This window comes from Chelonoidis abingdonii, chromosome 1 (genome assembly GCF_003597395.2).
Source record: "Chelonoidis abingdonii isolate Lonesome George chromosome 1, CheloAbing_2.0, whole genome shotgun sequence".
Classification (NCBI taxonomy): domain Eukaryota; kingdom Metazoa; phylum Chordata; order Testudines; family Testudinidae; genus Chelonoidis; species Chelonoidis abingdonii.
Genome location: NC_133769.1, coordinates 173,432,211 through 173,459,749, shown reverse-complemented (window position 1 = coordinate 173,459,749; position 27,539 = coordinate 173,432,211).

The following is a 27,539-nucleotide window of genomic DNA, read 5'->3' as shown; positions in this document are numbered from 1 at the left end:
TCTTGGTGATCTTCACAATATCTTTGGTATAAAAACAATGTTTTTCACATCTCAGTTTACATTACATTTAAACAGTGTTTTTGAAATGGTCACATGAAAGTGATTCACGGCGTGTATTTTATCTAGTGAAACTAGAACATATATGAATAACCATAACTATTTTATAGGTACCCTCTACATAGCAGTCTGGTGGCTGGACTCTCCAATATGCTACCAGATGGATGTGTCATGCATTATAGGACTCAGGGATCGAATGCAATGTCACCAATAAAAGATCACTAATACCCATGTGATTATTTAGTACTTGTATTCGTTTATAGAGCACTATTGAGTGAATATGTGTTGCCACAAAATGGCACTATTCTTATACAAACTGAATGGCACTTTGGCACACACTCACTTAAATGGGCCCATTTTTACACATGAAGACTTGCTTGGCATCTGCCAGTTAGGGAAGGGGGTGTGATCAGGTGATCCCCCACATCTCCTGAGCAGCCTCAGCCATAAATTATAGCAACTCCCTTCCTGGAGAGCCTCTTAAGGGAAGGAAGGAGATACACCACTGCCTGCCCCTCACATCCGTCTTGCTTAGCCCATGTGAATAATCCCCTTTGCTTGCAGTCTTTTTCATGTACCACTTGCTGGGTAATAACATGAAAGGACTCCATGCTTGTAAAACTAAACTGATTGTTTACTAAAATAATTATTTACAGAGATATCACAACTGCAGCTAGCATTCTAACCATGTGCATACCGACTGGCATCCTGGTGCTTCCTCCAGACTCTTTCCTCTTGCAATCTGTGTTCCTCCCTCCAAATTCCATGCAGGTTGCTACACAGTCTCCCCTTTCTTTTCCCAAGTGCGCTCACCTATTTGCACACCAGTACCGCCAACTCTTAGTCTCTCAAAATGGTTGATGTGTTCTTAAAGCCTCGTTCCTTGAGTCTAGTAAATCTCAGCTTTCATCTTAATAAAAATTAAGTTGCTCAACCCTCATGGTCCTCAGGAAACAGCTTGTAAATGTGAACCCTAGAAGTTCAAGAAGCAGAAGGTAAATAAAAAAAAAGTTTATTTTAAAATCTTGTTTTCTAAACCAGTCTCATGCTGGGGACCTGATTTATGATTTCTAAATGCTTGGAGATGGCTATACTGTGTGTCAGATCAATGCACAAAGTTTAGTACTAAACCAAATCAGCCCTGCAGTCCCTACTGAGTCAAGAATTCTATGGGATTTCTGTTTAAGAAAGAATCATAGGAACTGGTCCTTTGTATACCGTACTACCTAGGCACAAGCAGGGTGACCCAAGGAATTAGCAAACCCCACTAAATGAGAGGTCCACATTGTGCTACACATCTGTGAGCAGAACTTTCCACTGATAATGGAGAGAGCTCACTTAAAAAGAAAAAAAATCAGTAGCATGAAATGGCCTAAAGTTTCACAGTTACTTGTTTATGTCAGCTAGTGACAAAACATTTGTTGCTTACATTAGTGTTGGGTGAAACTTAGAGTTGAGAGGTTGAGTTAAGCACCTACAAGTACATACCTTGAACCAAATCTCACACTACAAAATAGGATCTTTAAAATCTCTCAGTTCCCACCCCCAAATTTCTTTAGTAGAAGGTAGTTGGAAAGATGGGAATGCATGCAAATTTGTTAAGTTTTTATTCCTCTGAAATTTAATTTTGTTGAAGTTTTTTGACTCCTTATAATAGCGGGGAGGAAAATGTACCATGAAAATGTCTGAAAAACTTCATTTTTCATGAAATTTTGATTAAATTTTCTGACCAGCACAATTGGGTTTCAGCTCAAATTGATACCATAGGTATAGGAATAGAAGGCATTCAAAGACTTGCAAGTGGTGGAGAAGTAGTTTGGGGGCAAAAGATGGTGTCTTACTATATGCAAACTATTCATCCTATCCCCAATTTAAATTTTGTAGGATTAATCAAAGTCTAAGAGTATTTCTTTCCAGGTAAAACAAACCGTTGGAAATCATTTCACTGAGAAATTCAGATTTGCAAATTCCTATTAGTTTGATAGGTTTTAGGTTTGATACTAACATACCACAAGATATACATTTACTTAAATATGTAATCTTTTGCATAAAGACACACAATATAATACAGCCTATTTCATTCAAGTATTGAGTTCAAAAATAAGAACATTACCATTTCAGCCTGCAAACATGGTTTTTCATGGCACAAGTAAGGAAATTTCCTTCTATGGAAATTTATTTTTCTTTTCATTAAAATAAGCAAAGGCAAATAAAGATGATGCTTCACAGTTCCTGACCTGGACAGTCTAGACAACAACTTTCTGGTGAAATCAGAATAGGGACAGTCAGTTTCTTGTCTACACTTCAGTTGTTGATGCAGGTTTTCAGATAGTTGCCTTTATACAGCACCTTCCCAATTCTAGCACATAAAACAAACCGCTCATGCATAAAAAGAGTCAAATTACAGTTTGCAGGGTGAACAAAGTCTCTGGGTTGCTTGACTTGTGAGTGTGTTCAACCTCGGTTTTTATTAATTTGTGGGGGTTGAAAGGCATGAGTACATTTAACAGATAATTAAACAAAAACAGTGACAACACAAAGGCACTAGTCATCACAGTCTCTCTCCATTTATTTCTGTGTTCGACAAAAGCAACAACAATAAAAAAAGCTTTATTGTCAGAGTGCCTTTTTATAGTCATTTTTTTTTATACACACAACGAGGCATACACCATGCACTTCACAGAAGGGACTTTCTCTTCCACATTAAAATTCAGTTAAGACTTCATCATGATTAATGATACAATACCAACATATATGAGCAATTTACGACAGAGTTAATCCTATTTTTTGAGGGTCCCAACCCTGCAAGAGGCTGAGCACTCCGAACTTCTGTTGAAATCCCAACCCCTGGGGCAGAACCAACCCCCCTTACCCATGCATCACAACTCCAGGCCAACCAAAGGTTTTAGTGGGTACTATGGTCCTCTACTACCATATAGAATAAAATGTAGAATAAAATGTATAGTGTAAGAAGAAATCTTACCCAATCTCACCAAAGAAGGAGACTATTCATATTAAGATTCGGTCATGGCCCCATCATGATTAATAGACTTCCAACTCCTTCATCAGATATCTTTTTTAAATGCTACTGCTGTTCATATTATGACTGGATCTGAGCTATGTTTAATATCCTCTGTACAGCAAATTCCTATCACTTCCAAAATGAGCAACAAGGATATAGAAGGCAGCTGGTAGGACCAAACCATGACTCTCCAAGACAAGGGAATGTGAACTAGCAAATGTTAAGAATAATAAAAATCTCTCTCTCAAGCTTACTACTTTTAGAGTCTTATGGAAACAGGAGTACAAAAATAAATCAACCCAGACATCAAGTGAAATCACACCCTAACGAATGAGAAGGCTGAACACCGCTACTAAAAGAAAGATTGAGACACACACATAACATACATGATTGTTGTCAGTAGGACAGTACCTTGCAATACAGAGAAGTAGTACTTTTCTATATATTAACAAACCACCCAATCCTGGTAGTATTTAAGTACTAGGACTCAGCGGATTCTGACCATCTATTAGCAACATTGCCTTGGGGGGTTGGTTCTGCCCCAGGGGTTGGGATTTCAACAGAAGTTCGAAGTGCTCAGCCTCTTGCAGGGTTGGGACCCTCAAAAAATAGGATTAACTCTGTCGTAAATTGCTCATACCTTACATAATAATTCATTTATTATAGTTAAACATATGCTTGCATTACATATATGCTTTGTGAGAAGTGGGAGAAAAGCATGTGGGGACAAATCCTGCAGTCCTTATTGAAGCAGTATTCCCATTCAGTTTGATGGGAGTTTTGTTTGAGTAAGGAATGTGGGGTTGGAAACTAAGACCCTGATTCTGGACAGCACATAAGCATATACTTAATGTCCTCTTGACTTCAGTAGCTTCTCCCAACAAGAAGGGGAAGAACTGCTGTCACCCAATGGTACTAAAATGGAAAAACAAAATTCTACTCATATTGGTGTTACATGTGACAAAATCTTAAGATTTCAGCTATTGATCTGGCTATGAATACTATTTCAATAAAATTCTTCATTATTAAAATTCAAATATCACGATTAATCATCTGTGATAAAAATATATACACAAGTACAGAGAGAGAGAAGACAAGTCTACACATTTCACAGAGCATCAAGAACAGTGTGTTTATGAGCCCAGTTCTATCAATCACATTGATGCAAATCCAGATACACATCACCCACACCCAAGAACAGAATTTGGCATTATATGTAGCTAACAAGCATTTAGTTATGACAATGGCAATACTGTGCATAGGCTTCTCTTGTTTAGTGGATCATGATGTATCTAAAGACAATCCCTTTACAAATGTACCATGTATGATTGTTTTGCCTTTCCTTTGAATAGACTGCCATAGAAAGAATACTTCCTTAAGGGCCAAATTCTGCTTATTTACAGAGGAGTAAATCTAGAGTAATTGTCTTTAGATTAATCTAAAACAGAAAAAAAAATGAAAGAAAATTTAGCCCATAATTCTCCAGTTTATTCCAGCAGCCTCTAACTTCTTCCACAATGGAGCTAAACTGGAATTGTCACTATTAATTTGTGGTATGTCCGATAGTAATTTTAACTAAAGAATACTATCTTTTTATTTCCTTGACTACACACATGCTAATTTAATATTCCAATGTCATGGACTTTTGTAGGAACTTGGTTCAAAGCAGGACCAAATCAAAAATTTGGATCACTGTAAAACAAGTTTCAAACCATTGTTACTGACCCTAGTATGTCTTAACAACATTAATCATGGTAAATTCTTTTGGTGTTCATGCGGATATAATGTAATTAGAACAAATTCCTGAAGCTATTTTCTTATTCCCATTAGTCTGTGATTTGAACATAAAAATGGGAGGTTTCTACTAAGGAAACAATAGTGTAAGAACTGTTCTCGTAGAATAAAAGATTATAGAATAAGGAATAATGAGAGATGAGAAACAATAAATTTAACTTGAAAGTTTGGATATTTTTTCTATAAAAATGGTACACAGTTAAAACTAATCAGTCATCAAATGGGCAGTTCCTGGGTTTTTCCATCTTTTAAATACAATTAATGAAAGTGACAAAATCTTGAACATATTTGCCTTGAATCACAACTGCAGTTATTCCTAAAATGTTGACAATGTAAAATTAATGACTTACTTTTAGAAACACATGGAAAAATTGAGAAATATTTAAACGGCAAAAAATTGAAATTCATAAGCACTAGAAACATACCTGAGATTTATTCCCTCTCCCAAAGAGAACCTAATCATTTAATACTCCATTATATATTAGCTAGTTTTGACAAGTAGAAATAGTACATCAGTGATTTTTTTTAAGACACAAAATTTAAATACAATGTTGTAACAATTTTTCCTCTATGTGATCATTTTTATTCTGCTGTGTGGTTATTACGGACTTCATACTGTAAGTTATTCAATGTGTGCGCAGGAGGGTGGCGCAGGGGGGTGGTGCATGGGGGTTGTACACCCAGAACAACTTGCAAGAATGGAGCCTTAAGATTTTAAATCTAATTAATTGTTAGGGCACTTAGAGTTTTTGTAGGGGCTTTTAAATTCATTGATTAATCTAAAAGAATTACTAAGTGTATATTTCAGCATATTAAGTATACTTTATATAAAAGTACAATTATTAATGTTCACGTATCAATTATTGGAAACAATCCTTCAAGCACTCTTTATGCACAATTTCCATTAAGTCAAATGTTTTGAGCATGGAACACTTGCAGGTTGGGTTATTTGTTAATATACTATAAAAGAACAATCTTGAGATTAACTTGTTACTTTTGCCGATTTAGTTAATTAATATGCAAAAACATATTGCTAAGGTCTGGTTCAACTCAATATCATCTCTTATTTTAAAAAACTTCCCAGATTACCCTGTTTTCACACTTTGAAACAGAAAATAGGAGGATAAATTCTGTACTTACATTTGTGTAACTACCACAAGATACAATGAAAAAAATATGCCCCATGATTTGGTGAAATATTTCTCAGCTATTGTTTTCATTATGGAACCTTGGACGTGTTTTTTTTGTTTTATATGTAACTCAATATAACCTTCATTGTAAATGTACATAATGAAAATTTGGGATAAAAAAAGCACAAGAATATTTTGGTTACAGCAACATTTGCTAAAATTTTAAGGATATTAAAAGTAGATTCCAGCATTTCCATTATAATCTCTAATTGCAAATGATTAATAACTTGTTCAAATCAACCAATTTTGGAAGCAATTCCGTCAGGAAGCAAATAAATCAATTATGTTGTTTTTAACTTAGAAAAGTAAAGGACAGAAATTTAATCTTTTCAGATGCCCCTTAGCTAGAAGACAATGTGATCTGAAAGATTTTAACTAAGGACCTGGTGCAATTAAATAAAAAATGTCTAGCATACATTTCTTGAGCTTTGATGTTGCAGAAGCCAGACTGCTCACTCCACAGATCTATCTCCCTAAGCAAAAGAATTCCAAATGGAATTGAAGTGTCTGGAAATAACTGAAGAAGCTTTTTTCATGGCTTATCTTTATTGGTAAAAAAAAAACATAACAAAATAAAGTCATGTTAAGGTGATAACACATAAATTAAGCTAGATCCCACCACTGTGTCTTGTTGGGATTTAGGGTTTCCCCCTGACCATAGCAAAGGTTACGGTAAGCATCCCAAACCTCAGGGATTCTGGGTCATCTGTGAGTGGCCCTTTCCCATTTCATTTGGAGTTACTCCAGATTTATACTGTTTTAGATGAGGCATTCTGCCCCAGACTTGAAAATAGGCACAAACTTGAAAATGGAATTTCCTTACTCCTGATTGTTGAAAGTCGTACCCTCTTCCTATGACTGTGCCCTTAACTTGCCCCACTGATGCAATACAAAGCCAAACTGTAATCAGTGGGAAATCACTGGGAATAGATGTGAGTTTGGGGTAACCACAGAATGTAGGATCAGGCCTATAGTGATCTGAGATTACTGCAATACTTAAAACTGAATCAGCAAAATTAATTGAGGTTAAGACTTTTAGAAATAAGTGCCTCAGATTTGGCTCCTAAGAAGCATAAAATAAGTGGCCTATTTTCACAAATGCTGAGCACTGAACATCTCCCAGTGTTCTGCACTTATGAAAATCAGGCCACTTATTCAAACTCCTAAACCCATATTCTGGAGCTATTTTAGATGCTTATTTTTGAAAATCTTACTCTCTCAATCCCCATTCTTTTTGCTGTGTTAGTGTTTTATATTAAATTTAGTATTGATAGCACATGGAATGAATGTGAATTATTAATAGCTTTCACATGGTATTCTGCTGGAAATTACCCCAAATCACAATGATTTTGCAAAGCCCTTAAACTGCTTATTGAAAAGTTGGTATATTCAAACTGTAGTTAGGATTAGATAGTTACAGGATAAATCAACAAAATCTTAAAACTCTTAGACTGTAAACTTTTCAGGGCTGGAATTATGATTTCATGTGTGTTTATACACTGTCTGCCATCTGGGAGCCCATTCCTGATCACAGCCGGTGGACATTACTGCAACCAAACATTAAATAATAGAAATATTTGCCTTTGTAAATAATGTCTTTGTTGATAAGAGCAACTATAGTTAGGAAAATAAATAGTATGTTTAAAAAAGATGATTGTTTGCCGGTCATGTTTATTTTTTAATATGTTGAACAGCAGCATAATTTTTAATGTTTTGACAATACCTCATTTACATCTTGTGTTGCCACAAATATAAATGTTGTCGATAGCAAATGTTGTCTTTTGGCAGTTTTCACAAGATCACCTGTGATGGAGTACCCTGCACATTTTCAGCTTTTTTAAAATCAACCTTCCGCGCTCTCAAGCAAAAACACCACAACATCTATAAAAGTATGCTTGAAACTATAGCATGATTCAGATTGTAACACTACAGAGCAGCCAAAATATAAAATACTTTCCACAAAGATCACAGATTAGCCCTTTCTAAAATAGACACCTTTGTTGTAAAGGAAAAAAGTGACGCTAGACAATTTTAATAAGTTGACTTCCTTTTCCAGCTCTTTGCATATCAGACATCAAAATTTTCAACCACTAGTCTATTTCAAATGTAAAAAGCTAATGTAACAAAAACCAAAATCCAGTATTAAAACCTGGAGAATAACCCTTGCCCCGGGGACCCTCAAATTTCCACACACATTTCTAATTATTTTAAAAGGAAACACATAGATGCACAAAGCTCAATAACGCATTCAGAAATCTTCATTTCTAGACTTAAGGGACACTATTCATCCTTAGTTTCTTATTTCCCTGCTCTATAGTTCATCTTTTCGCTGTTGCTTGGTGAGGAGGGGGTACAGAGGGTTTGGGGGGGATGGAAAGATGGAGGAGAGGTAAATATTGCAAGGTTTCCAGACCTCCTTAAACTGCTCAATGCAGCATGGCTAATTTGACCACGCAATATTCAGAACAAGAACTCATACAAGGAACCTTCCCTTTTTGTCTACACAAAGCACCTCACCCACACCATTAAAAGCACTTGAATTCTATTCTTTACTCCCCACCCACCCCCATTCCAAAATACTCTTAGATATGAGCAATGTTGTAGGGCCTGAATCAGCAAATATTTGCACACAAGAACAACTTTACTCAGAAGAGTAATCCTTGTAAAACTGATGGGACCGCTCAAGTGAGTAAAGTTGCTCAAATGCCTATATGGTTGCAGGACTGGTACCAAAGAGACTAGACAAATGGACACAATATTTATTCTTTGGTTTTAACATGTAATTTGATTCAAACATACATACATCTATAGACAGGTGATTTACTGTGTTGCATCACCCCCTTCTACCAAGCAACCCTTTCCCCACCTTACAGCAGATTCTCATGCTGCTCCTTAGCTAGCTAGGATCCTTATGTATTAAGTGACTTATTCCTGCCAAAAGATGAAAATAAAGGGAAACCTCATCTGCTTGAGGCAATTAGACACTTGACAAGTCCGGTGACCAAGTGGCATGCATCCTATACTTATAATTCCAATGAATTTAAAGAGCTGTATCGGCTGCTGGCTTGGCAACGGAGGTGTTTTAACATCACACAAAGTGAGCGGTTCATGTAGTTCTGTTACCATTTTTTTCTTCCAGTGTTTCAGGGATGTTAATAAAGGAGAGGTGGCTCTTTATAGGGAATAGGGGGAAAAATGCCACTTCATTTCTATCTGGGGGTTTTACTTAATACCCATTTGTTCATCTGGTTCTGTTTGCAAGAAGTAGTTTTTGATATAAAGGACATTGAATAATTTATGAAATATTTAATAATGCAGTAAACCAGGGAGAGTTCAGCAAGACAAGCATGGCACTCTAAATTATTTGCCTGCCTTCCTTTTCCAAAAAAACCCCACACACGTAAGGACCATTAGCATACACAAAACAAAAAAAAGAAATACTGGCTAATTTGGAAATTAAAATAAAAACAGCTTGTTCTAGTTTGCAGGATGAAACAGCAGCCTTTCTAGTCATGTATTTTTAATAGTAATATAAAGGCTTAAAGAACAAAATCAAATTTAATGGAATAGAATTTATATATACATTCAGATCTAGAGCTTTCCATCTGAGTCTAGCAGACATATGAACTACGAAGTAGCAAGAGTGTTAGGGTGATAAATGACTAATGGCTTTTTAGTGTACTATACAGAATGTCTTCACAGCAAATACATTTTAAAATACCAATAATTGTATTAAAACCACATGCAAAGCTTTCCCAATATTGTATAGGCCTCATAACTTTTCATTGTTTAAACTGTCTTAATATGCAGATGAAACATACCATTTCATGGAGATTTTTGTTCGGTTGGTTTCTGTTATGCTTTTTAAAAATGACATTCCAGTGTTGCTTTCTTCCTTGATATTCTTGTTTCTAAGTTTTTGAGCTTTCTTTCCTTAGCGTCTGCTTTAAAATAAAACCAATATGTATTTTGCTATTCAGAATATGCTGTTTTGTTGGTTTTGGAAGATGGAAGGGGGTGTAGGAAAGAAAGGACCTTTTAAACAACCATAAATTATATTTACGCTTAAATGTTTAATCAATGGGAAACAGGCAGGGTGAACATCTACAATATTTCTTCCAGGAAGAGATTTTTAAAACTAACTCTTGATACTTGGTACCCCCTTCACAGAGGTCTGATTTTTAGACTAGATGCTGAGCACTTTCTGAAAATCAGGCTTCTAAGATGTCTGGAACTGAAAACCCAAAAGCCACTAATCAGTTGTTGAAAATCTCTCACATATTAAAAAATGTGTAATTTAACATAAACCTACATTCTAGATCAGTGGTTCTCAAACTTTTATACTGGTGACCCCTTTCACATAGGTCGCACTCAGAGGCTTGCTCCCTAATAAATTAAAAAACACATTTTCATATATTTAACATCATTATAAATGCTGGAGGCAAAGTGGGTTTTGGGGTGGAGGCTGACACCTCACGACCCACTGAGGGGTCCCAACCCCCAGTTTGAGAACCCCTGTTCTAGATAATATGGTTTTTCTTTGTAGAATTCTTTTCCATAAACTATGATTTGTTTTTCTAAGTCAAAAATAGCTTTAATGCCTTATGAGTTAGTTAGCTGAAATGAAAACAATTCAGCATCTCTTAATTTAGTCTGATCCACATTTATTAATTTATCATTTACATACTGCAAACTATTGAAACCCATAGAGGCAAAATAAGTGATAACATTTAAATTATATCCACTCGTGTTAGATAAAGAAGTTTTATGACACAGTGATATATTTGTTCTCAACATTTTTCTTTTTACATAATGACCTTAAAAAGTTCTAGAATTAAAATATTGCCAGGAGGACATCTCTAATTTTACCAGGTATGCTGTCACCTAGCTGAAGCTTGAAAAAGCAGGGTTTTGATGATAACTACCTCTCTAATGTAGGATCTTTATGATCATTCACTTAAGCAGAGACATCTCCCTTTATATTCAGTGAATCACAGTTTGCTATTAAAAAAAAAACCTTACAAAAGTTAGGCTAAGTTCTAAATTATGTTCTATACACAGATACCATTTCAAATCAGAATTTCTGTCATTTGCTATTTAGTGCATTAAGACATTTGCAGAGTCCTCTGCTTTCCCATAAATTTATTGATTGAATCATTTTAAAGGGATTTCACATCCTCAGCAACATCAAGTTCTGCTATACCACACAATGGCTCAGAATCTTGGTACAGATTCTAGCATTAAGGAACTCAATCTGTTACTGCTGTTACAGTTGTTGCAGAAGCTGGATATTGTTTCTGCTTTTATCAGTTTTGATTATACCAATTGTTAATGTTAGTGTTTAGTGGGTATACTTTATGAGCAGTGTAAAAAGTTGATAATGCACATAACAGATAATTAATAATAAGCTCCTGACTGTTCACCAGAGATTAATCATGGGAATAATTAACCTACCGGAAGATAAAACACATCTAGACAAAGAAAATGGGTTTTGGACTATTAAATGAGTCATTTAAAATTCTACATGCCAGTCTAGTTCTAAGCTGTTAAATTCTCCATTAAGACTAAAGCAGATGAAATTGTGTGCTAAAAATGTAATCTTTGCTAAACAAATTGAATATGTGCAACTGTTTAAGGAAGGGGTTTTATACTTAAAATGCCTTATTATGGTTCATGCTGATATTTATGGAACAAATACCACAGCTTTTTAAATGGAAAAGCTCAACCGTTTGGCTAAATTTCACATTTGCCTATTTATCGCTACACCCACTGTTCGTTGGTATTTACAGTCCAGGGAGGGGGGGAAAATGTCAGGTGTAAGAGACTGATCATATTGTGTGAAGACAGGCACTTGTATCGCCTTGTTCTATCTAGACTCCTAGCAGCCAGCTTGAATAGCAAGTCAGAGCCTGCAAAAGGCCTCTTCCATTTTCAGCAAAAGGCAGGGGGAGGAGGGAGAAATGGAGCAGGTAGCTGCTGAGGCATAACTAATCTGAGAGGACAGTTCATGCTTATTATAGACCCATTGCTGATAATAAAATCTGAATCCAACGGCTGACTGAAATCCACTTGAGACTCTCAGCTTCTTTAAAAATTTAAGTTATGGAGGCACTTGACACTGAGGTGGATCAAATATCACTAGTTTGCGTGCAAATACTTACTTAAGCAATCCAGTGTGTCCAAATCAGTGCAGAAATTTCAGGTGAGCACCCGTGTAAAGGCAGCTAATTATAATGTTCCATTACCCCTTTCTAAGTGTCACAATTGGCCCTGAGTGGTCATGGCTGATTTATTTCAATTAGTTTTCACAGGCTTAAAGTTATGACAAATTTATGTTTTGGCTGCAGGAAATTGGTACCAATCACGAAACCACCAAAACATCAAAACAGAAGGGAGTGAGTTCCTGTTAACATGCAGACTGCTCAAATCCCAGGACAGAGTACAGTTTACTACAGCTCAGTGACTTCATGGAGGCATAGCATTGCCTACAGGCCACTTACAGCTCTTCAACTGGCACTTGATGTTCAAGGGTTTTTTGAAGATAGCTGGCCTGTGTTACAATAGATATTTCCTGTGCTTTTAAGTAGGATATTAAATAATCCATCTCCTCTAGATGGCAGCAGAAAAAATAGGTTTTAATTAAGGAGTTTATTTTATGTAAAGTCTGCCTTTTGAGACTGACATAAAATTTCTCTCTCTTGCCTTTTCTTTTCCTACAGAGGAGGAAAGATATATGAAAAGTAGCTCCACAACACAACAGTCCATCACATATTTTACATGGCTGGTATCAAACATATTGTACATTATTGTTTCAAAGAGAAACTGCTGAGCTCCAGTTCATCTGCAAATTTGAGACCATCCGCTCAGGATTAAACAAAGATTGTGAATGGCTAGTCAACTACAAAAGGAGTTTCTCCTCCCTTAGATTTCACACCTCAACTGCTAGAAGAGGGCCTCATCCTCCCTGATTGAACTAACCTCATTATCTCTAGCCTACTTCTTGCCTGCATATATACACCTGTCCCTGGAGATTTCCACTACATGCATCCGACGAAGTAGGTATTCACCCACGAAAGCTCACGCTCCAATATGTCTGTTAGTCTATAAGGTGCCACAGGACTCTTTGCTGCTTTTACATTATTGGGTACATTTTAATGGCAGCATATGGGGCTTTAACTAAATAGTTCCCACTGAAGCCAGTTAGAAGAGAACAACACAATTACAGACCAAATTTGGACCTGGTTCATGCATAACTACTTGTGAAGTCAAAAGGAAGTAATGTGGTTACTTCATGCCTGACTTTGGCCCATTGGCTTTTTTTAAAAAAAAATGTTACTAAGAAAAAAATCCATGTTTTAAACTGTTTACTATAAACATTAATTTAGTCATCTGCTGAGGTAAACTAAATTGATTGGGTTTCCTTTCTCCTTAATATCCTGAAGTGCCTTGCTTCTTCCGTGGTTGGTTCCAAGGGACACTCAGTGCATTTAATAATAATTCTACTGGCTAAAAAGTATTTGAGCATTTGTTTCTTCATTTTATTTTTCCTAAATGAAGCAAATAAATAAAATTTGAAGAGCCATGTAGCGGGTTGGTCACCCGTTCCTGCCTTAAAAGGCTTAAAACAGCCCAGGGAGAGGGCTGTGGCAGGGAAGAAAAAGTGGTGCTGATTGGGGAAAGCAGCCTCAGCTGGGGGCCAAGGCTGGCTTAATGAGGGCCCAGCTGGCCCTTATAAGAGGGCTGGGGCCAGAAGCCAGAGACATACTCTCTCTAGCTTTGAGAGGGAGGGACCTGGCTGCAAGGAGCTGACAGAAGGTACCTGGAGTGGAGCAGGGCTGGGAGAAGGCCAAGGATGCTGGGGACCTCTGGCCTGGAAATCCCCCAGGCTGTGGCCTAGTGGAAGGCCAGTTAGGTACTGCAGTTGCAGGGGGCAGCCCACGGGTAGGCAGAGGCAGCAGGTCCAAAACCCCCTTGCCTATGATGAGTGGCCCCACGCCCTGCTCCAGCTCCCAGGGGCACAAACAGGGAGCAGGACCCTGAAAAGTTTGGGGACTGTTGCTTTATAGGCTTTTCTATGGGACTCACTGGCACAATAGCCAGGTGTCACACAAACATTAATGAATTCACCCTCAACACATCTTTGGGATTAGAAAGTATAGTAGTCATTTGACAAAAGCAGAACCAAGGCACACAGACATTGACTTGCCTAACATGACTTATTTAGGGTTTGTAACTGGAGTCGTGGGAGTTTAAAGCCAGCAGGAACCAGCAACTCAACTATTCTGACCTCCAGTATATCACAGGCTACTAAACCCCACTCAGTTACCCCTGTACTAAACCCAATAATCTGGATTGGATTAAGTATCACAGTCATCAGGGGGATTTAACTAATGTGGTCCACAGGCAGAAAATAGGAAGGACTATAGTGCACCAATGCCTGAGGTGATCAAAAAAAAATGACAGAAGTTTTCTGTCAAAAAATGCAGTCTTGTTGAATCAAAACATTTTGTGGGAATCACTTTCAATGAATTCTTCAATAGGAAGAGAAATCATTTCAAGCGGTATTAATTTAAATATTAATTAATATGCTATGGTTACATATAATGTCTATATGAAATTTAATATTTTAGTATAATAAAATTTGAAACAAGATGTTTTGACATTATTGAATTTATCTGGACGGAGACAATTCCTCACCCCTCCCAAATGTCACAATTTCCTGCAGACCTGTAATTCCAGTTCCTGACCAGCTCTATTTGTGGCAGATGCAGGAAAACACCCTGGACTTTCTGGGTCTCAGTCCAGTGCCTTCAACAAAACAGCTACCTTCTGAATCCTCTGCTCAGATATCAATGTAGTTGCAGGTATGAAATTTTCTATGTTTGAGTTGAAAAAGAAATCCATTGCATACAAGTATTTGCTAGACAGCAGTAGAATTCTTTATACCGTTAGTGAGGCAGGAGACTTTGCCTTCTAGTACAAGGGGGTTCTGGTCCATGAGTCCTAGATACTATTGCCATACACACAATAAATAAAGCAGAACTCCATTTAAGTCCAGCCACCTTCCATACACATCTCTGTAGACAAAGACCCAGTAGACAATGAACTTTCCTAAGCTACACATGCATGCACAAAATCAATACAACTGTATCAGAAACTTAGTCTATGTATTACCATATCTAGTGACCATGTGCAAAATACTTGAATATATCCCAACCCATTTTCACCAGCCTACTGAAAGGAATATTCATTGCCTAGAGATTATCTTTCTACCAAATTTCAATTTTCCACCTGGCATGCTACAGCATTTTTATTTTTTAAAATCACAACACATCTTTTGTAACTGGAAACATATTTTTCCTTCCTACCCTCATACTGCTTTTGAAAATGTCTGAAATGGCTTTGCCTCAAACATCCTAAAAATATTTACTCCCAGACTGAAAACAAACCTGCCAACTTTCAGCAAGAAAGGCAAAAGATTGAAAAAAGCTGAAAATTACAATAACACTTGTACAGCTTTAGTTATAGGAACATATTGAGCAATGGCCATGGAAATGGGCTGAATTAGTTCCAGTGTGACTTCACTATGATCACACCAGAGACCAATTTGGCCCAAGATTTATAATGTATGGAGATATACCTATCTCATAGAATTGGAAGAGACCCTGAAAGGTCATCAGGTCCACTCCCCTGCCTCCACTAGTAGGACCAGCTACTGATTTTGCCCCAGATCCCTAAGTGACCCTCTCAAGGATTGAACTCACAATGCTGAGTTTAGCAGGCCAATGCGCAAACCACTGAGCTATCTCTCCCCTCAATAATGCATCCTAACTCTCCATGCTGAGACAATGATGAAGCTTACTGGTTTTCTGATGAAAATTAGAAAACATTTTTAGGTTTTCAAATAAAAATTCACACACACTTTCCACACACAAAATAATTTGGCTCAAAACCCCAATTTTCTGTTAAAAAGGCCCTGGAAAATTGTTGGTCAGCACTATCCGGTGCTCAAAACCTTGATCAGCCACCATAGAAAAAGAAAGATTCTCCAATTTGAGGAAGGAAGTAGTTATAACCCGGGTAAATTTAATAGTATCCCTGAAATCCCAGGAGCATGAGAGAGTCTAAGTGGGAGGTTTTCAGTTTTGGGGGTTTGGGTTTTTTTGCTTAGGTTACAGGGATATTAAGGAGACTGTCTCAATTAAATGGACTGAAGAAGTGTCTGGGAGATGAATAGTCAGTCTTAATACCACCACGTATGGAAAAAATGAAAGTAAGGCCAAAGTGTGTCTCTATGTATTGAATGTTTCCAACTACTGCATGTCTCCAGAGAGCTGAACTGTAAACCAGAAGCTTCACACCTTCAAAGAGGGGTGATGGTGTATTTAAGTGCAGGAGAGTCTGAAGGGTCACCATTGTATCCAGGGGCTAGGGAGTTGGTCAACAGATTCCAGCTCTCAGGGAGGCAGTGTTAGACTGCAGATTTGCGCTCAGAATGTACCCGGGGACCCAAGATTGGGGCAGTGGCTGTACTTCACTTAGGAAGCATAAAACACCCAGGGATCCTGGAACATAGAGGCCTGCATTTCCCTCAAAATAGCCCAGTGGACACGACCAGCTTGAGTAACTTGTTTTCTAAGTAAGAATTGGTATCTGACACAGGAAATTAAGTTGTAAAAGGCTCGGGTTATTAAAATGACAATATCCATTTTTAAAATAAACAGCTTTGCTTCAGAAAAAAAAAGTCAAACTAGAGAGTAGCTGGCCGGCTAGGACAAAAAAAATCCCATCTCTCTTCTCTACTCCCAGAAAACCAACATTTTGTGCAGCAACTTCAAGACCACAACTTAGATTTTTAATAACTGCCAACTAGTGCTCAAAGCATTCTACTGTTCTCAGGATGTTGGCACTTGCATCTCATGATGGTTTCTGGGGCAGCTGGCTCATTAGACCCAGTCCAGAGGAAATGGCTAATTTTTCCACAGAGGTGTTTAGAACTGGACCCAGGTAACAGAGGAGTTCTAGGCCTCTCTTTTTGTGAGCAGGCCCCATGAAGTGGAGGCAGTTCATGAGAAGAGACTATGGAGGGAGGATCTATGTGGCGAAAGCTATGGGAGAGGCCTGGAGATTTTCAGGAAGTTGTAGTGGACGGAGCTGACCAGCACAGGCACCTCCATCTAAGCAAAATAAACCATGTCTTGCTTTTCTGGATGAAAACCCAGAGCACATAAATGTCCTGGTCCTTTAGGAACTTCCAGTAAGGAGACAGGACTCAGTGCCTCTGAGACATGCTGTTGTTCTGCAAGAGTAATGAATAGGACTATGCAGCATGGGCCCAACTGTCATTCACCAGGGAAACAGTGAAACTTACTCATCCTGGGTAAGTGGAGAATCTCGTGGTATTGTCTCTTCAAAATTAATCAGATGTAATTTTAAGCGGGGGGGAGGGGGATTTCACACACGATGCAGACATACTCTGGGCCTGACTGCTCAGAGACTGTAGGAGCCATTTTGTTAAGTATCTAATAAAGAGAGCTCTGGTTTAAAAACTTTATATCTCTGGTCTCACTCTGGGTTCCTGAACTACAGACGCTGCAGCATACTCACAAGGAAGGTACTGTCGGCTGTTGATCCACATTAGAAAGCAAGACAGCAAGTACACGGTTGTGTGTGGCGTCTATCAGCACTTGTTTGCTGTCACATATCTAGTCACATGCCCGCTCTTGGATTCTCACCAGACTGCTGTGAGAGGACCCAAACATGTAATCCCCATTCTCTTTAGCCTCCAAAGTCTGAATGGATTCCAGGTGTTACCCCAGCTAGGATCCTAGGCATGCTCTTAGAGGTTCAAATCTTCTATCAAGCACCATCTCCTGAAAGTAGAAACCTTGTTCCAGTGGCTGGTGAGTTGGACCACAAGTTCTGACCTACCCCAGATTGCCCCATAGATTAAACACCCCCCATGCCAGAACTCCAGCCACTTGGGTACTCAAGGTCCACAGATTAACTCTTTAAAGGTGCATGACAGGTATAACATACACAGTCTTTACACAGGATTCTAAAACATCTTTCCTCTTTACTTAACAGCACAAGAAAGAACAGATCATTTGGAAAACATACAGCCTGAACGCAGTGCCCCTCACTCTAGCTTACCTCACTCCTTTAAGAGCCATCTCTGTGTTCAGGTGATAAGGGTCTCCCTGGCTCCTGCTTCATCAGACTCCATCACTGGCTTTGCTTGGTCTGAGCTGGTAAAAACAGCCAAAGATCCCAAATAGATCAGCTCCTGACTTTTTATAACTTTCCACTCCCTGATCAGCCTCCTCAGGTGATCCCACACCTCTAACCGGTGGTCTCTCCATTACAAACCAGTTCTTCTGCGTGGGATACCATTTATTATCTAGGATGTTCATATCTGAACAGTGAACCACTTCAATTTAAAAAAGAACTATTGTTAGTTATGTGCCACTACCCCCAGGAATGTCAGTCCAGTGCAGAGGTGAAAGGAAAAAGAAGGCAAAAGGATTGTGCTTTCAAAATGGAGTTTGCAGTCTGATAAAGATATGCACAGAGTCATAATCTCCTACCAAATTCATAAATTGTATTGATTTCCCAAATCCTCAGATTTCCAATAAGAAACTTGCAAGATATGCAAAGCAAAAGCTATTCTACAAAATATTAGCTCATGTTGATTATTCAACCTGCCAACAGCCACTAATGTGGAACAGAGATTATAATTTCTAAAAGGCACATCTATTTCAGTCACAAGTTATTGGTCCTGGTGCAAGAATTCCTGGGTGAAGTTTTATAGCCTGAGTTATGCAGGAAGGCAGACTAGATGACTCTGGTAGTCCCTCCAGGCCTTAAAAAAAATTTTTTTTTAAATCTACCCATCTATTTTTGGTTATTGATCAGTGACAGTAATTTTACAAAAATAATGTTAAAGCATGGCTGTCTTTGCTGTATGTGCTTAATTTATCATTTATGATCACCACCACCACGCTACTCTGCACATGACCATCCTAATAAAACCGAAGCTGAGCATGTGATATCAGAGCACAAGCTATGATGCAGTAAACTAACTCTCTAAAATAGCTGTCAGTCACACACTTCAGGCTCTCAAATCAATTACCATTAGCCTGTCTTTCTAAGGTATTCAAAACCCATTCTGCTGTTTGTGATCAAATTATGAAGCTTTTCAATAAAGATTTTATGCATTACTTTATCTGCCAGCATGCCTTAATAAACAAGAAAGATGGCACTGCAGTACCAAGTATTGCAGAGTGTTTAGCCATTGTAGAAAATTCATCAACCATTCTTCCAGAAGAAAGTTTGCTACTAACATTTACCCTTTCCTAAATACATAGATGTTACATTTTGATAAGAATTTGGGTGGCTTTCACCTTTGGTTAACTAGACCCCAGAGTGTCCCCACTACATCCATACCCCGTGCCACACAGACCACCAAATGCCCCTCTCAACCCTCCATTAGCCCCACTTATCCTGATACCTCCCTCACACATCTCTGGAACCCCAATATACATCCCACCCACTGCAGCCCCAACCCCACCACCCACAACATCCTCTACTCTCCCCCAGGGCCTATCCTGGCCACTCACTGGTACCACACTACTTCAACACTCCAATCTTCTCCATCTCTCTGTCATGACAGAGGAGTGGCCAAGCCAAACTCAAGCGAGTGGTGTTGTGACCTGGAACACGGAGGTGCAGTGCTGCACAGGCTTTTTTGTTTTAGTTTTTCTTAGTGGTCAGTGTCCCACACCACCATGACCTGAGATCAAGATCTTTGCAAGTGACCAAGCAAACATTGGTTAATCTGGCCCTGGAAGCCATGATTTGAGGTTTTCCTACAAACTTACCATGTGTCCTTGACCAAGTCACTTCAGTGCTCTGTGCCTCAATTTACCTATGTGTGACAGTGGCAGAGATGTAGTGTTTGCTGAGCACCCTGTCCTCTTCAGAAGATGCTAGAGAAGAGCAAGTTATTACTGTTATTACTAGACTGGAATATTAAAATCTCCCTCAAAGTTGGTTGTGTGTATACCGGTCTTCAAGTCCCTTTACAAACATTAACTCTAACACCACCTATGAGAGGTAGACTTAATTTTACAAATGGAAAAACTAAGGCAGGAAGTTAAAGGTAATTTTAGTCTAACTTCTTTTGGAATTAAAGGCCCTGAGAACAGAGATTAAAAGTAAAGAGATGGCTGTCTCCTACCCCAATAGTCAGACCTCATTTTATTTTATTTTTAACTGCCTGATCATGCTCCAATAACTTTATTTCCATGGTCTAATTTGAATCAGGAGGCTTTAGTTTGTAACCATTCCAAACTACATCCTGATCTTATCTAAGTTCATGGGAGTATTGCCATAGATGGCATAGAGAAAAAAGACACACAACTTCCTTAAGTATCATATGCCCTTCAGGTTACCTGTGTGATATTCTCCTGCTTGAAGGCATAAAGTTAAGTTACAGGGGTTGTTAAACAAACCAAGCAACAAAGGCAAAACAATGACACAGGAGTATGTCTACAATGGAGTTGGACAGTGTAATTTCCAGTTTGGGTAGACATACCCTCACTAGCTCTGATCAAACTAACAAGCTAAAATTAACAGCATATCTGCAGTGGCACATGTGGTGGGAGGAACTAGCTGGCCTGAGTACGATCCCTTTTGAACCCAAGGTACATATTTGGGTGGCTAGTCTCTCCGGCCATTAGTGCTACTGTAGCTGTGCTGCTGTTTTTAGTACACTAGCTCAATCAGAGCAAGGGTTGGTATGTTTACCTGAGCTGCAATTAACAGCTCTATGTACACATACCCTTTAAGGTTAAACCTTGGATCAAAGAGGATTCTAAACATTAAAAGATGCTGCTCTAAGGAAGAAGGGGTGGATGGGGCTGCCCAGAAAGCCAAAGAAAGCTGACAGGCTGGCAAGGACACACTGTAGGCAAGGGCAGTCTTCTTCTCACAACTTAGAGATCGAAGTGATTGGGCTAAATGAAACATACATGTTTGCAGGGAGAGATTAAAGGTTAGGTAAAGGGAAACATGTACATAGATCAGGGATCAGCAACCTTTGGCACACGGCCCACCAGGGTAAGCACCCTGGCGGGCCGGGCCAGGCCGTTTACCTGCCACGTCTGCAAGTTCGGCAGATCGCGGTTCCCACTGGCCACGGTTCACCGCTTCTAGGCCAATGGGGGTGGTGGAAAGCAGCGGCCAGCACATCCCTTGGCCTGCGCCACTTCCTGCAGCCCGTCACTTGAGGAGTGCCCTCGAGAGGCATGAGATAGAGTCTATGGTGTAAATTTTCCCTGTAACTGTGACAGATGGACTTATATAGGAGCAAGATGAGACCTGCTCAGCTCATTCCCAAACTCTTTATACGGAGCTTCCCTCTGATCACCTTCAATTTCATTTCAAGAAGCTTCAGGATCATGTACATAGTGTACACAGCAGCGTTAAGGCTGCTAAATTCAGCTCCTGAATAGTATACTTCATGTTTAGAAAGTCATATTAGAGACTGGATTCATTCAGTTAATCCTACAGAATCAATATTGTCCAATTTATGCCAGTTGGCAATGATCTCTAAGGGACCGTATGATAGAGGAGCATAGCCAGCATGCAATAGGTTCTGGACACACCCCACTTTAACTGTGACCAGTTACGTAGCACCTGAGAGCTCCTGCAACAGCAAGGGGATTTTCAGATGGCCAGATCCAGCTTCTTTCCATCTCTTTGGGGATGCAAAAGAACTGGACCAAGTTTTTTTAGATTTCACTCATTTTTTAAAGGACTCATGATGGGATGGATCTCTGTCCAACACACACAGGAGAAAAAGTGTTTCTTATCATACAGTAAGAATAGTTCTTTGAGATGTGTTGCCCACATACATTCCACTGTTGGTGCACATGCACCATATACACTCAAGTTTGGATTCTTTTGGACAGCAGTGCCCACTGGGGCCACACCTGCGCTGAGTGCCCTTGTGCTTCAAAGGTGGAGCAATCCCAACCATTGTAAGTTCATTAACCAACATCTAGCTCAGGTGTTATGGGACTCCATAGTAGCAAAGGAGGAGGGTGGGTTGTGGAATATGTTGATGACTACAGTTATTGTACATAATTTCTTTTGAGTGCTTGTCCATATATATTCCACTGTTGGTTACTCACAATCAGTAACCTACATCACCAGGATGCAAGAAGTCTACATAAAGGCTGATTGTAGGACAGCCCTACCAAAATGAGCCACAGATCTTGATGTTTCTGCTATGGAGAAGTGCTCAGTAAACATATGCACTGAACCCCAATAGCTGCCCTACATCTCTAGTATTGGAACATTTCTCAAAAAAGCTGCTTGATATCTCATGGAGTGGCCCTTCTCAATGGCAAGTCTAAGTTGGCTATTTCATAGCACAACATACTTCACGTAGCAATCCAGTTAGAAAGTATTTGCATTGAGAGGTTGAAAGGTTAGGCCATAACCCTGTAAAACACAAATAATCTGGGAGATGCCCCAATTGCTTAGTCCTGTTGAGACAGAAGGAGAATACCCTAAGAACATCTAGGGTGTGAAGTTTAGCCTCTCCTTTGCTACAGCATGGCTTCATAAAGAAAACAGGTAGATATATTACTTGGTTGAGATGGACTACCTTCAGGAAGAACTTTGGGTGCGGTCTCATGGTTACTCTGTCTTTATGAAAAAACATATGCGGAGGTTTGCCAAAAGACCTATCTTCCCTAATATTCTGGCAAATATTATTGCTACCAAAAAGTCTGTTTTGCTGGATGGAACATGTTATACCAATAAAAACTAGCAGGATCTTATTAAAGAGGACAAGACATTTGTCACATTTATTGTAAATACCATAATAAAATAAAAGATAACAGCAAACAACGTTGTTTGGCTACTTATTCCTATATATCCATTCACACAATCATTCATACAAGTTCTGTGTAGATATTATAGTTACCAGCCTAAAGTTGCTTGTGACAGAATACTGGCCAGGTACCCTGTACACAAGAGTGGAGCCGAGTCCGGGTCAGGTGCACCTGATGCTCCTGGAGGCTGGCAGCAGAACCATAGACTCAAAGTCCTCAGTCTTCAGAGTCCAGTTTTATAGGGATTTTTCCCTATGTTAGTTCATGGGAGTTGTTTCATTCTGCTGTTGCCAGATTAATCAGCAGGTCGCTGGCTCTATTCTGTCAGATGTTTGTTTAGGTGCTTGGGGTGGTCGTTCTGCTGTTGCAGAATCAATCAGCAGGTGTCTGGCTCCATTCTGTCAGATGTTTGTTAGGTGCTTGGGGTGGATCCCAGTTCGCCCTCCGGGGGTCACCTGGTTGATTCCACTTGACACCTTCTTCGGCCGACACTGAATTTTTCAGGCTGGTAACTCCCTAACCATTCATTCATCATTTAAACTAGGCACTCATTCACATACACTCTTTATCTTAATTACATTTATTTCACTGTCTCTTTACCTTTTGGGGTGTGAGACTCCCTGTCTTTTAACAATTAAAAGAAGGAACATAAAGTGAGATAAAAATGAATTTACAGAGGTGGAGGTCTCTATTTGTAGTGATTACAAAGTGTCACTTAGAGAAGGGCACTTAGAGTCAATTAACCTTTAACAAGTTTTGTACAAAGTATTTCTGTGCGCAGGCTTCACACAGACACAGCTGATGGCTTGCAGATTAGAGGCTAAATCTGGGGAATCACATTTATTTCTAATATAAATCTTTAGTTATAAAGTATTAATTAACATTAAATCATTTCTAACAATAAATCATTTTTCATATAAACCATGTATAATATAAACCTTCTTTAGTATTCCTACAAACAGAGAATATGCAGTTCAAAGCATGGATCCATTAAATCTGTTGGCACAATGTTTAGATCCTACAGAGTGGGAGGCTCTCTGACTAGGAGATATAGCTAAGTACATGAAGGGCCTGTGTGTCTTAGGATGTGAAAATGTGGAATACCCCTAAACTGGAGGGTGGAAAGTAAGATGGCTACTAGGTGGACCCTCTCAAGGAGCTCATAGATCGTCCAAAGTTCTTTTAAGAAAGACTGTATTAAACGGTATCATACACCTAGAGGTTAAATGGAGACTATGAATGATGTTGAGCCCAGACACTCATTCTCCTCCACTTGGCTGAGTAACAGTAGAGTCCTCTATACTGTGGGTAAAGGGGTTTTGTACCTCAGATGTTATCCAGCCAGCATCCATGTCATGAGGTGCAAGGAAAGTGGATCTGGACAGAAAAATCTGTTCTCGTCTTGGGGATTTCACATATGGTTGAAGAGACAATTGAATTGGAGATTTAACTGAGACATTCATTAGATCTGAGAACCAGCACTGTCTCAGCCATTCTGGTTCTATCATGATCATCTTGGCTGAATTTGGTAAAGGACATTTCTTACCCACACAGTAACTTGTTTCTGGAAGTAGTGAAAAGACCTAGATGACACTGCAGCTTTGTACAACTGCTGATACTGCCCTTCCTTAGAGTTCCTTGAGATGTTTCTCCTTTCCTTCTGTCATCAGTTCTGTGTTTGTTGGATTAAGTTTGAGCCAATGTTCTACTAGGTCATTTATGCCTTGGTCACATGGATGAGTTTAGTAACCTCAAGGTCTTGCTGAAGTTCCCTGGAACCAGGAGCTCCAAGCTCCTTAGTTCACTTAGATCCTTAGTCCTTAGATCACTTTTATCTGTTTTAAAGGAGGGTGGAATCTTGTTCATGCATCCAGAGTTTAACCCCAAACCAAAAACTAACAACTGGCATATGTCTGATGGTGCAAGTGGAACCAGAGAAAACCTAGGAGAAGCCTTTGGTCATCAAGATGGGTATGAGTTCTTGGGTTAGTGTGTTAGGTGTGCGTGGAAGTCTCCAAAATACAAATTAGGTAGAAACTCTAGTAGTTCTTCTAGAATGGAAATTCACAATGCTTTTCTCCCCTTGCTGCCACTCCTACTTTTCCCATCATATACCCTACATCAGGGGTTCTCAACCTTTTTCTTTCTGAGCCCTCAACCCCCAACATATTATAAAAACTCAATAGTCCAACAACTGTTTTCTGAATGTAAAATCCAGAGTCAGCATTAGGGGGTAGCGAGAAAGGCTATTGCCCAGGGCCCCACACCATAGTGGGCCCCTCAAAGCTAAATTGCTCAGGCTTCTACTTCAGCCCCTGGTGGCAGGGTTCAGGGCTCTGGGCTTCAGCCCCACATGGTGGGACTTCAGCTTTCTTCTCTGGTTCCCAGTGAGTCTAACACTGGCCCTGCTTGGCAGACCCCCTGAAACCTGTTCATGGCCCCCCGAGGAGGCCCTGGACCACTGGCTGAAAACCACTGCCCTTCATGGGTCAGATGCATCAAGAGACATAAAATGTATGCCCAAATGCCTTCAACCACTTCAGAAGTGTGGATGTGTGTTGTAACCAAATTACATCACTACAGAACATATGTAAATGCATTTATTACAAAATATGTCAGTGTATGTTAATGAATTGTATTAAAACAACTTATTTTGTTTAATCATTGTTTAATATGGGTTTCCTTTATTATTATAATGAAGCCATCACTTTCAGGTTTCAGCAGGCAGCCAGCAACTGAAATCTCACCGTGAGACCTCTCAGTCTCAGCCACTGACTGCCAGTAACCCATCAACTGCCGAACAGAATTGCTGATCCAGCCCCCTTTCTCCATAAAAAACGTGAGGGTTTCTTTTTTGAAGAAGACGATGACAACGACATCTGTATTTTAACATCTTCATATATTATCCCTGATTTGAAGTTCCATTTCCATGGAAACAGGGCCCAGCAGTTAAGTGCCAAACTCCTGTTAATTTCATCTCTCAGGTCAGACGCTTTTTTGAGAGCATGAAATGGTATGATAGTCTGCTGGCAAGACAGGATGAATTCAAGTTAAGACTTGATTCCACTTGAAAGTTAATACTAATTAAGCTCGTATATGAATTTTAAGCACAATGGCGTTATTCAAGAATAGTTACGTATGGATGCTCTTATTCTGGATCATGAAGGCCCTGTCCTCTTCAAAGTGAGTTAAGTTGAGTTTGTTCTGGAATATGAGCATCTACAGATGGAGTTAATCAGGAACAACTGTATGCGTCGACAAGCCCTAACAATCTGCACTGTAAAGGAAACTACTGTACTTACAATCTGAGTATTTGCAATTTAAGGCCAGGTCTACATTAAAAAGATAGATCAACCCAGCCATGCTGCTCAGGGATGTGAAAAATCCACCCTCTGAACAACATAGTTAAGCCAACCTAAGCTCTAGTGTAGACAGCATCAGCTAGAATTCTTCCGTCAACCTCGCTACCACCTGTCAAGAAGGTGGATTGCTTACAGCAATATGGGAACCCCTCCTGTTGCTGTAATGTGTGTCTATATTGAAGAGCTTCAGCATTTCTAGTGAAGACACCACCTCTGAGGCCAGTCCTGCCAGCATTTACTACACAGTACAGTGTCTACTGCTGAGAGTTATCCATTAACTCTCATCCCATTTCATGCTAAAAAACACTTTGGACCCGAGACATGAAACCAATAAGAGTTTGACTTCAATGGGACTACTCACAATAGCAGGCACTATACTCAGTGACATAGTTGCAGGCCACAGTTCAAGAAAGCCGTTAAGCTCATGTTCAAAATTAAACATGTCCTTAAGTAGTTTTCAAATCAAAGGGACTTACATATGTGCTTAAGTGCCATCCTGATGGGAATGAATCTAAGCATACACTTAAGTGCTTTCTTGCTTCCAGATCTTAATGACTAGTGATGATAAACTCCACTGGACAGACAAAATTAACTTAACAGTAGTTAAACATGAAAAATAAAAGAAAAACATTGGGTGACAATGTATTGATGCTGAAATCTTTGTCTCTCCAATGCTTGTTGCTTTCATATTGTGACTCTGGTCACATGCAATGTGTTCATGTGGGAAAATATTACAGTACTTTAGTACTTTTGAGTGATATCAATCATCCAATGTAGGGGTTACAATCTGTATTGAGGACAAGAAACTTGTCCTTACAGTCTAAGACTTAACATCGGCATGTTTTAAAATGTAAATTAGAGCCTCCAGTAGTATTACATTCTGAGAAACTTCTGTAGAGAGCTGGGGAATGGGTTAGTTTAACATGCATCCCAACCCTTGGCCATCTCTTCTCCTCACACAGCATCTATAGAAGGGGGTACAGGAGAGTGCTGAGGAGATATCTGCCTCTCACTCCAAACAGGCAGGGAGCAATCCATACAGAGCAGATTTCTCTCCCCCCCCCCCCCCCATTGAAAATGTTTGGAAATGGCTTTCAAAATTTTTCATTTACCAAAAACAAGTTTTCAATATAAACAAATGGGTTCATTACAAACCTTTCAAAACTAGAACAAATTTGTACTGCATTTATAAGTCATACCCTCTGTAGGA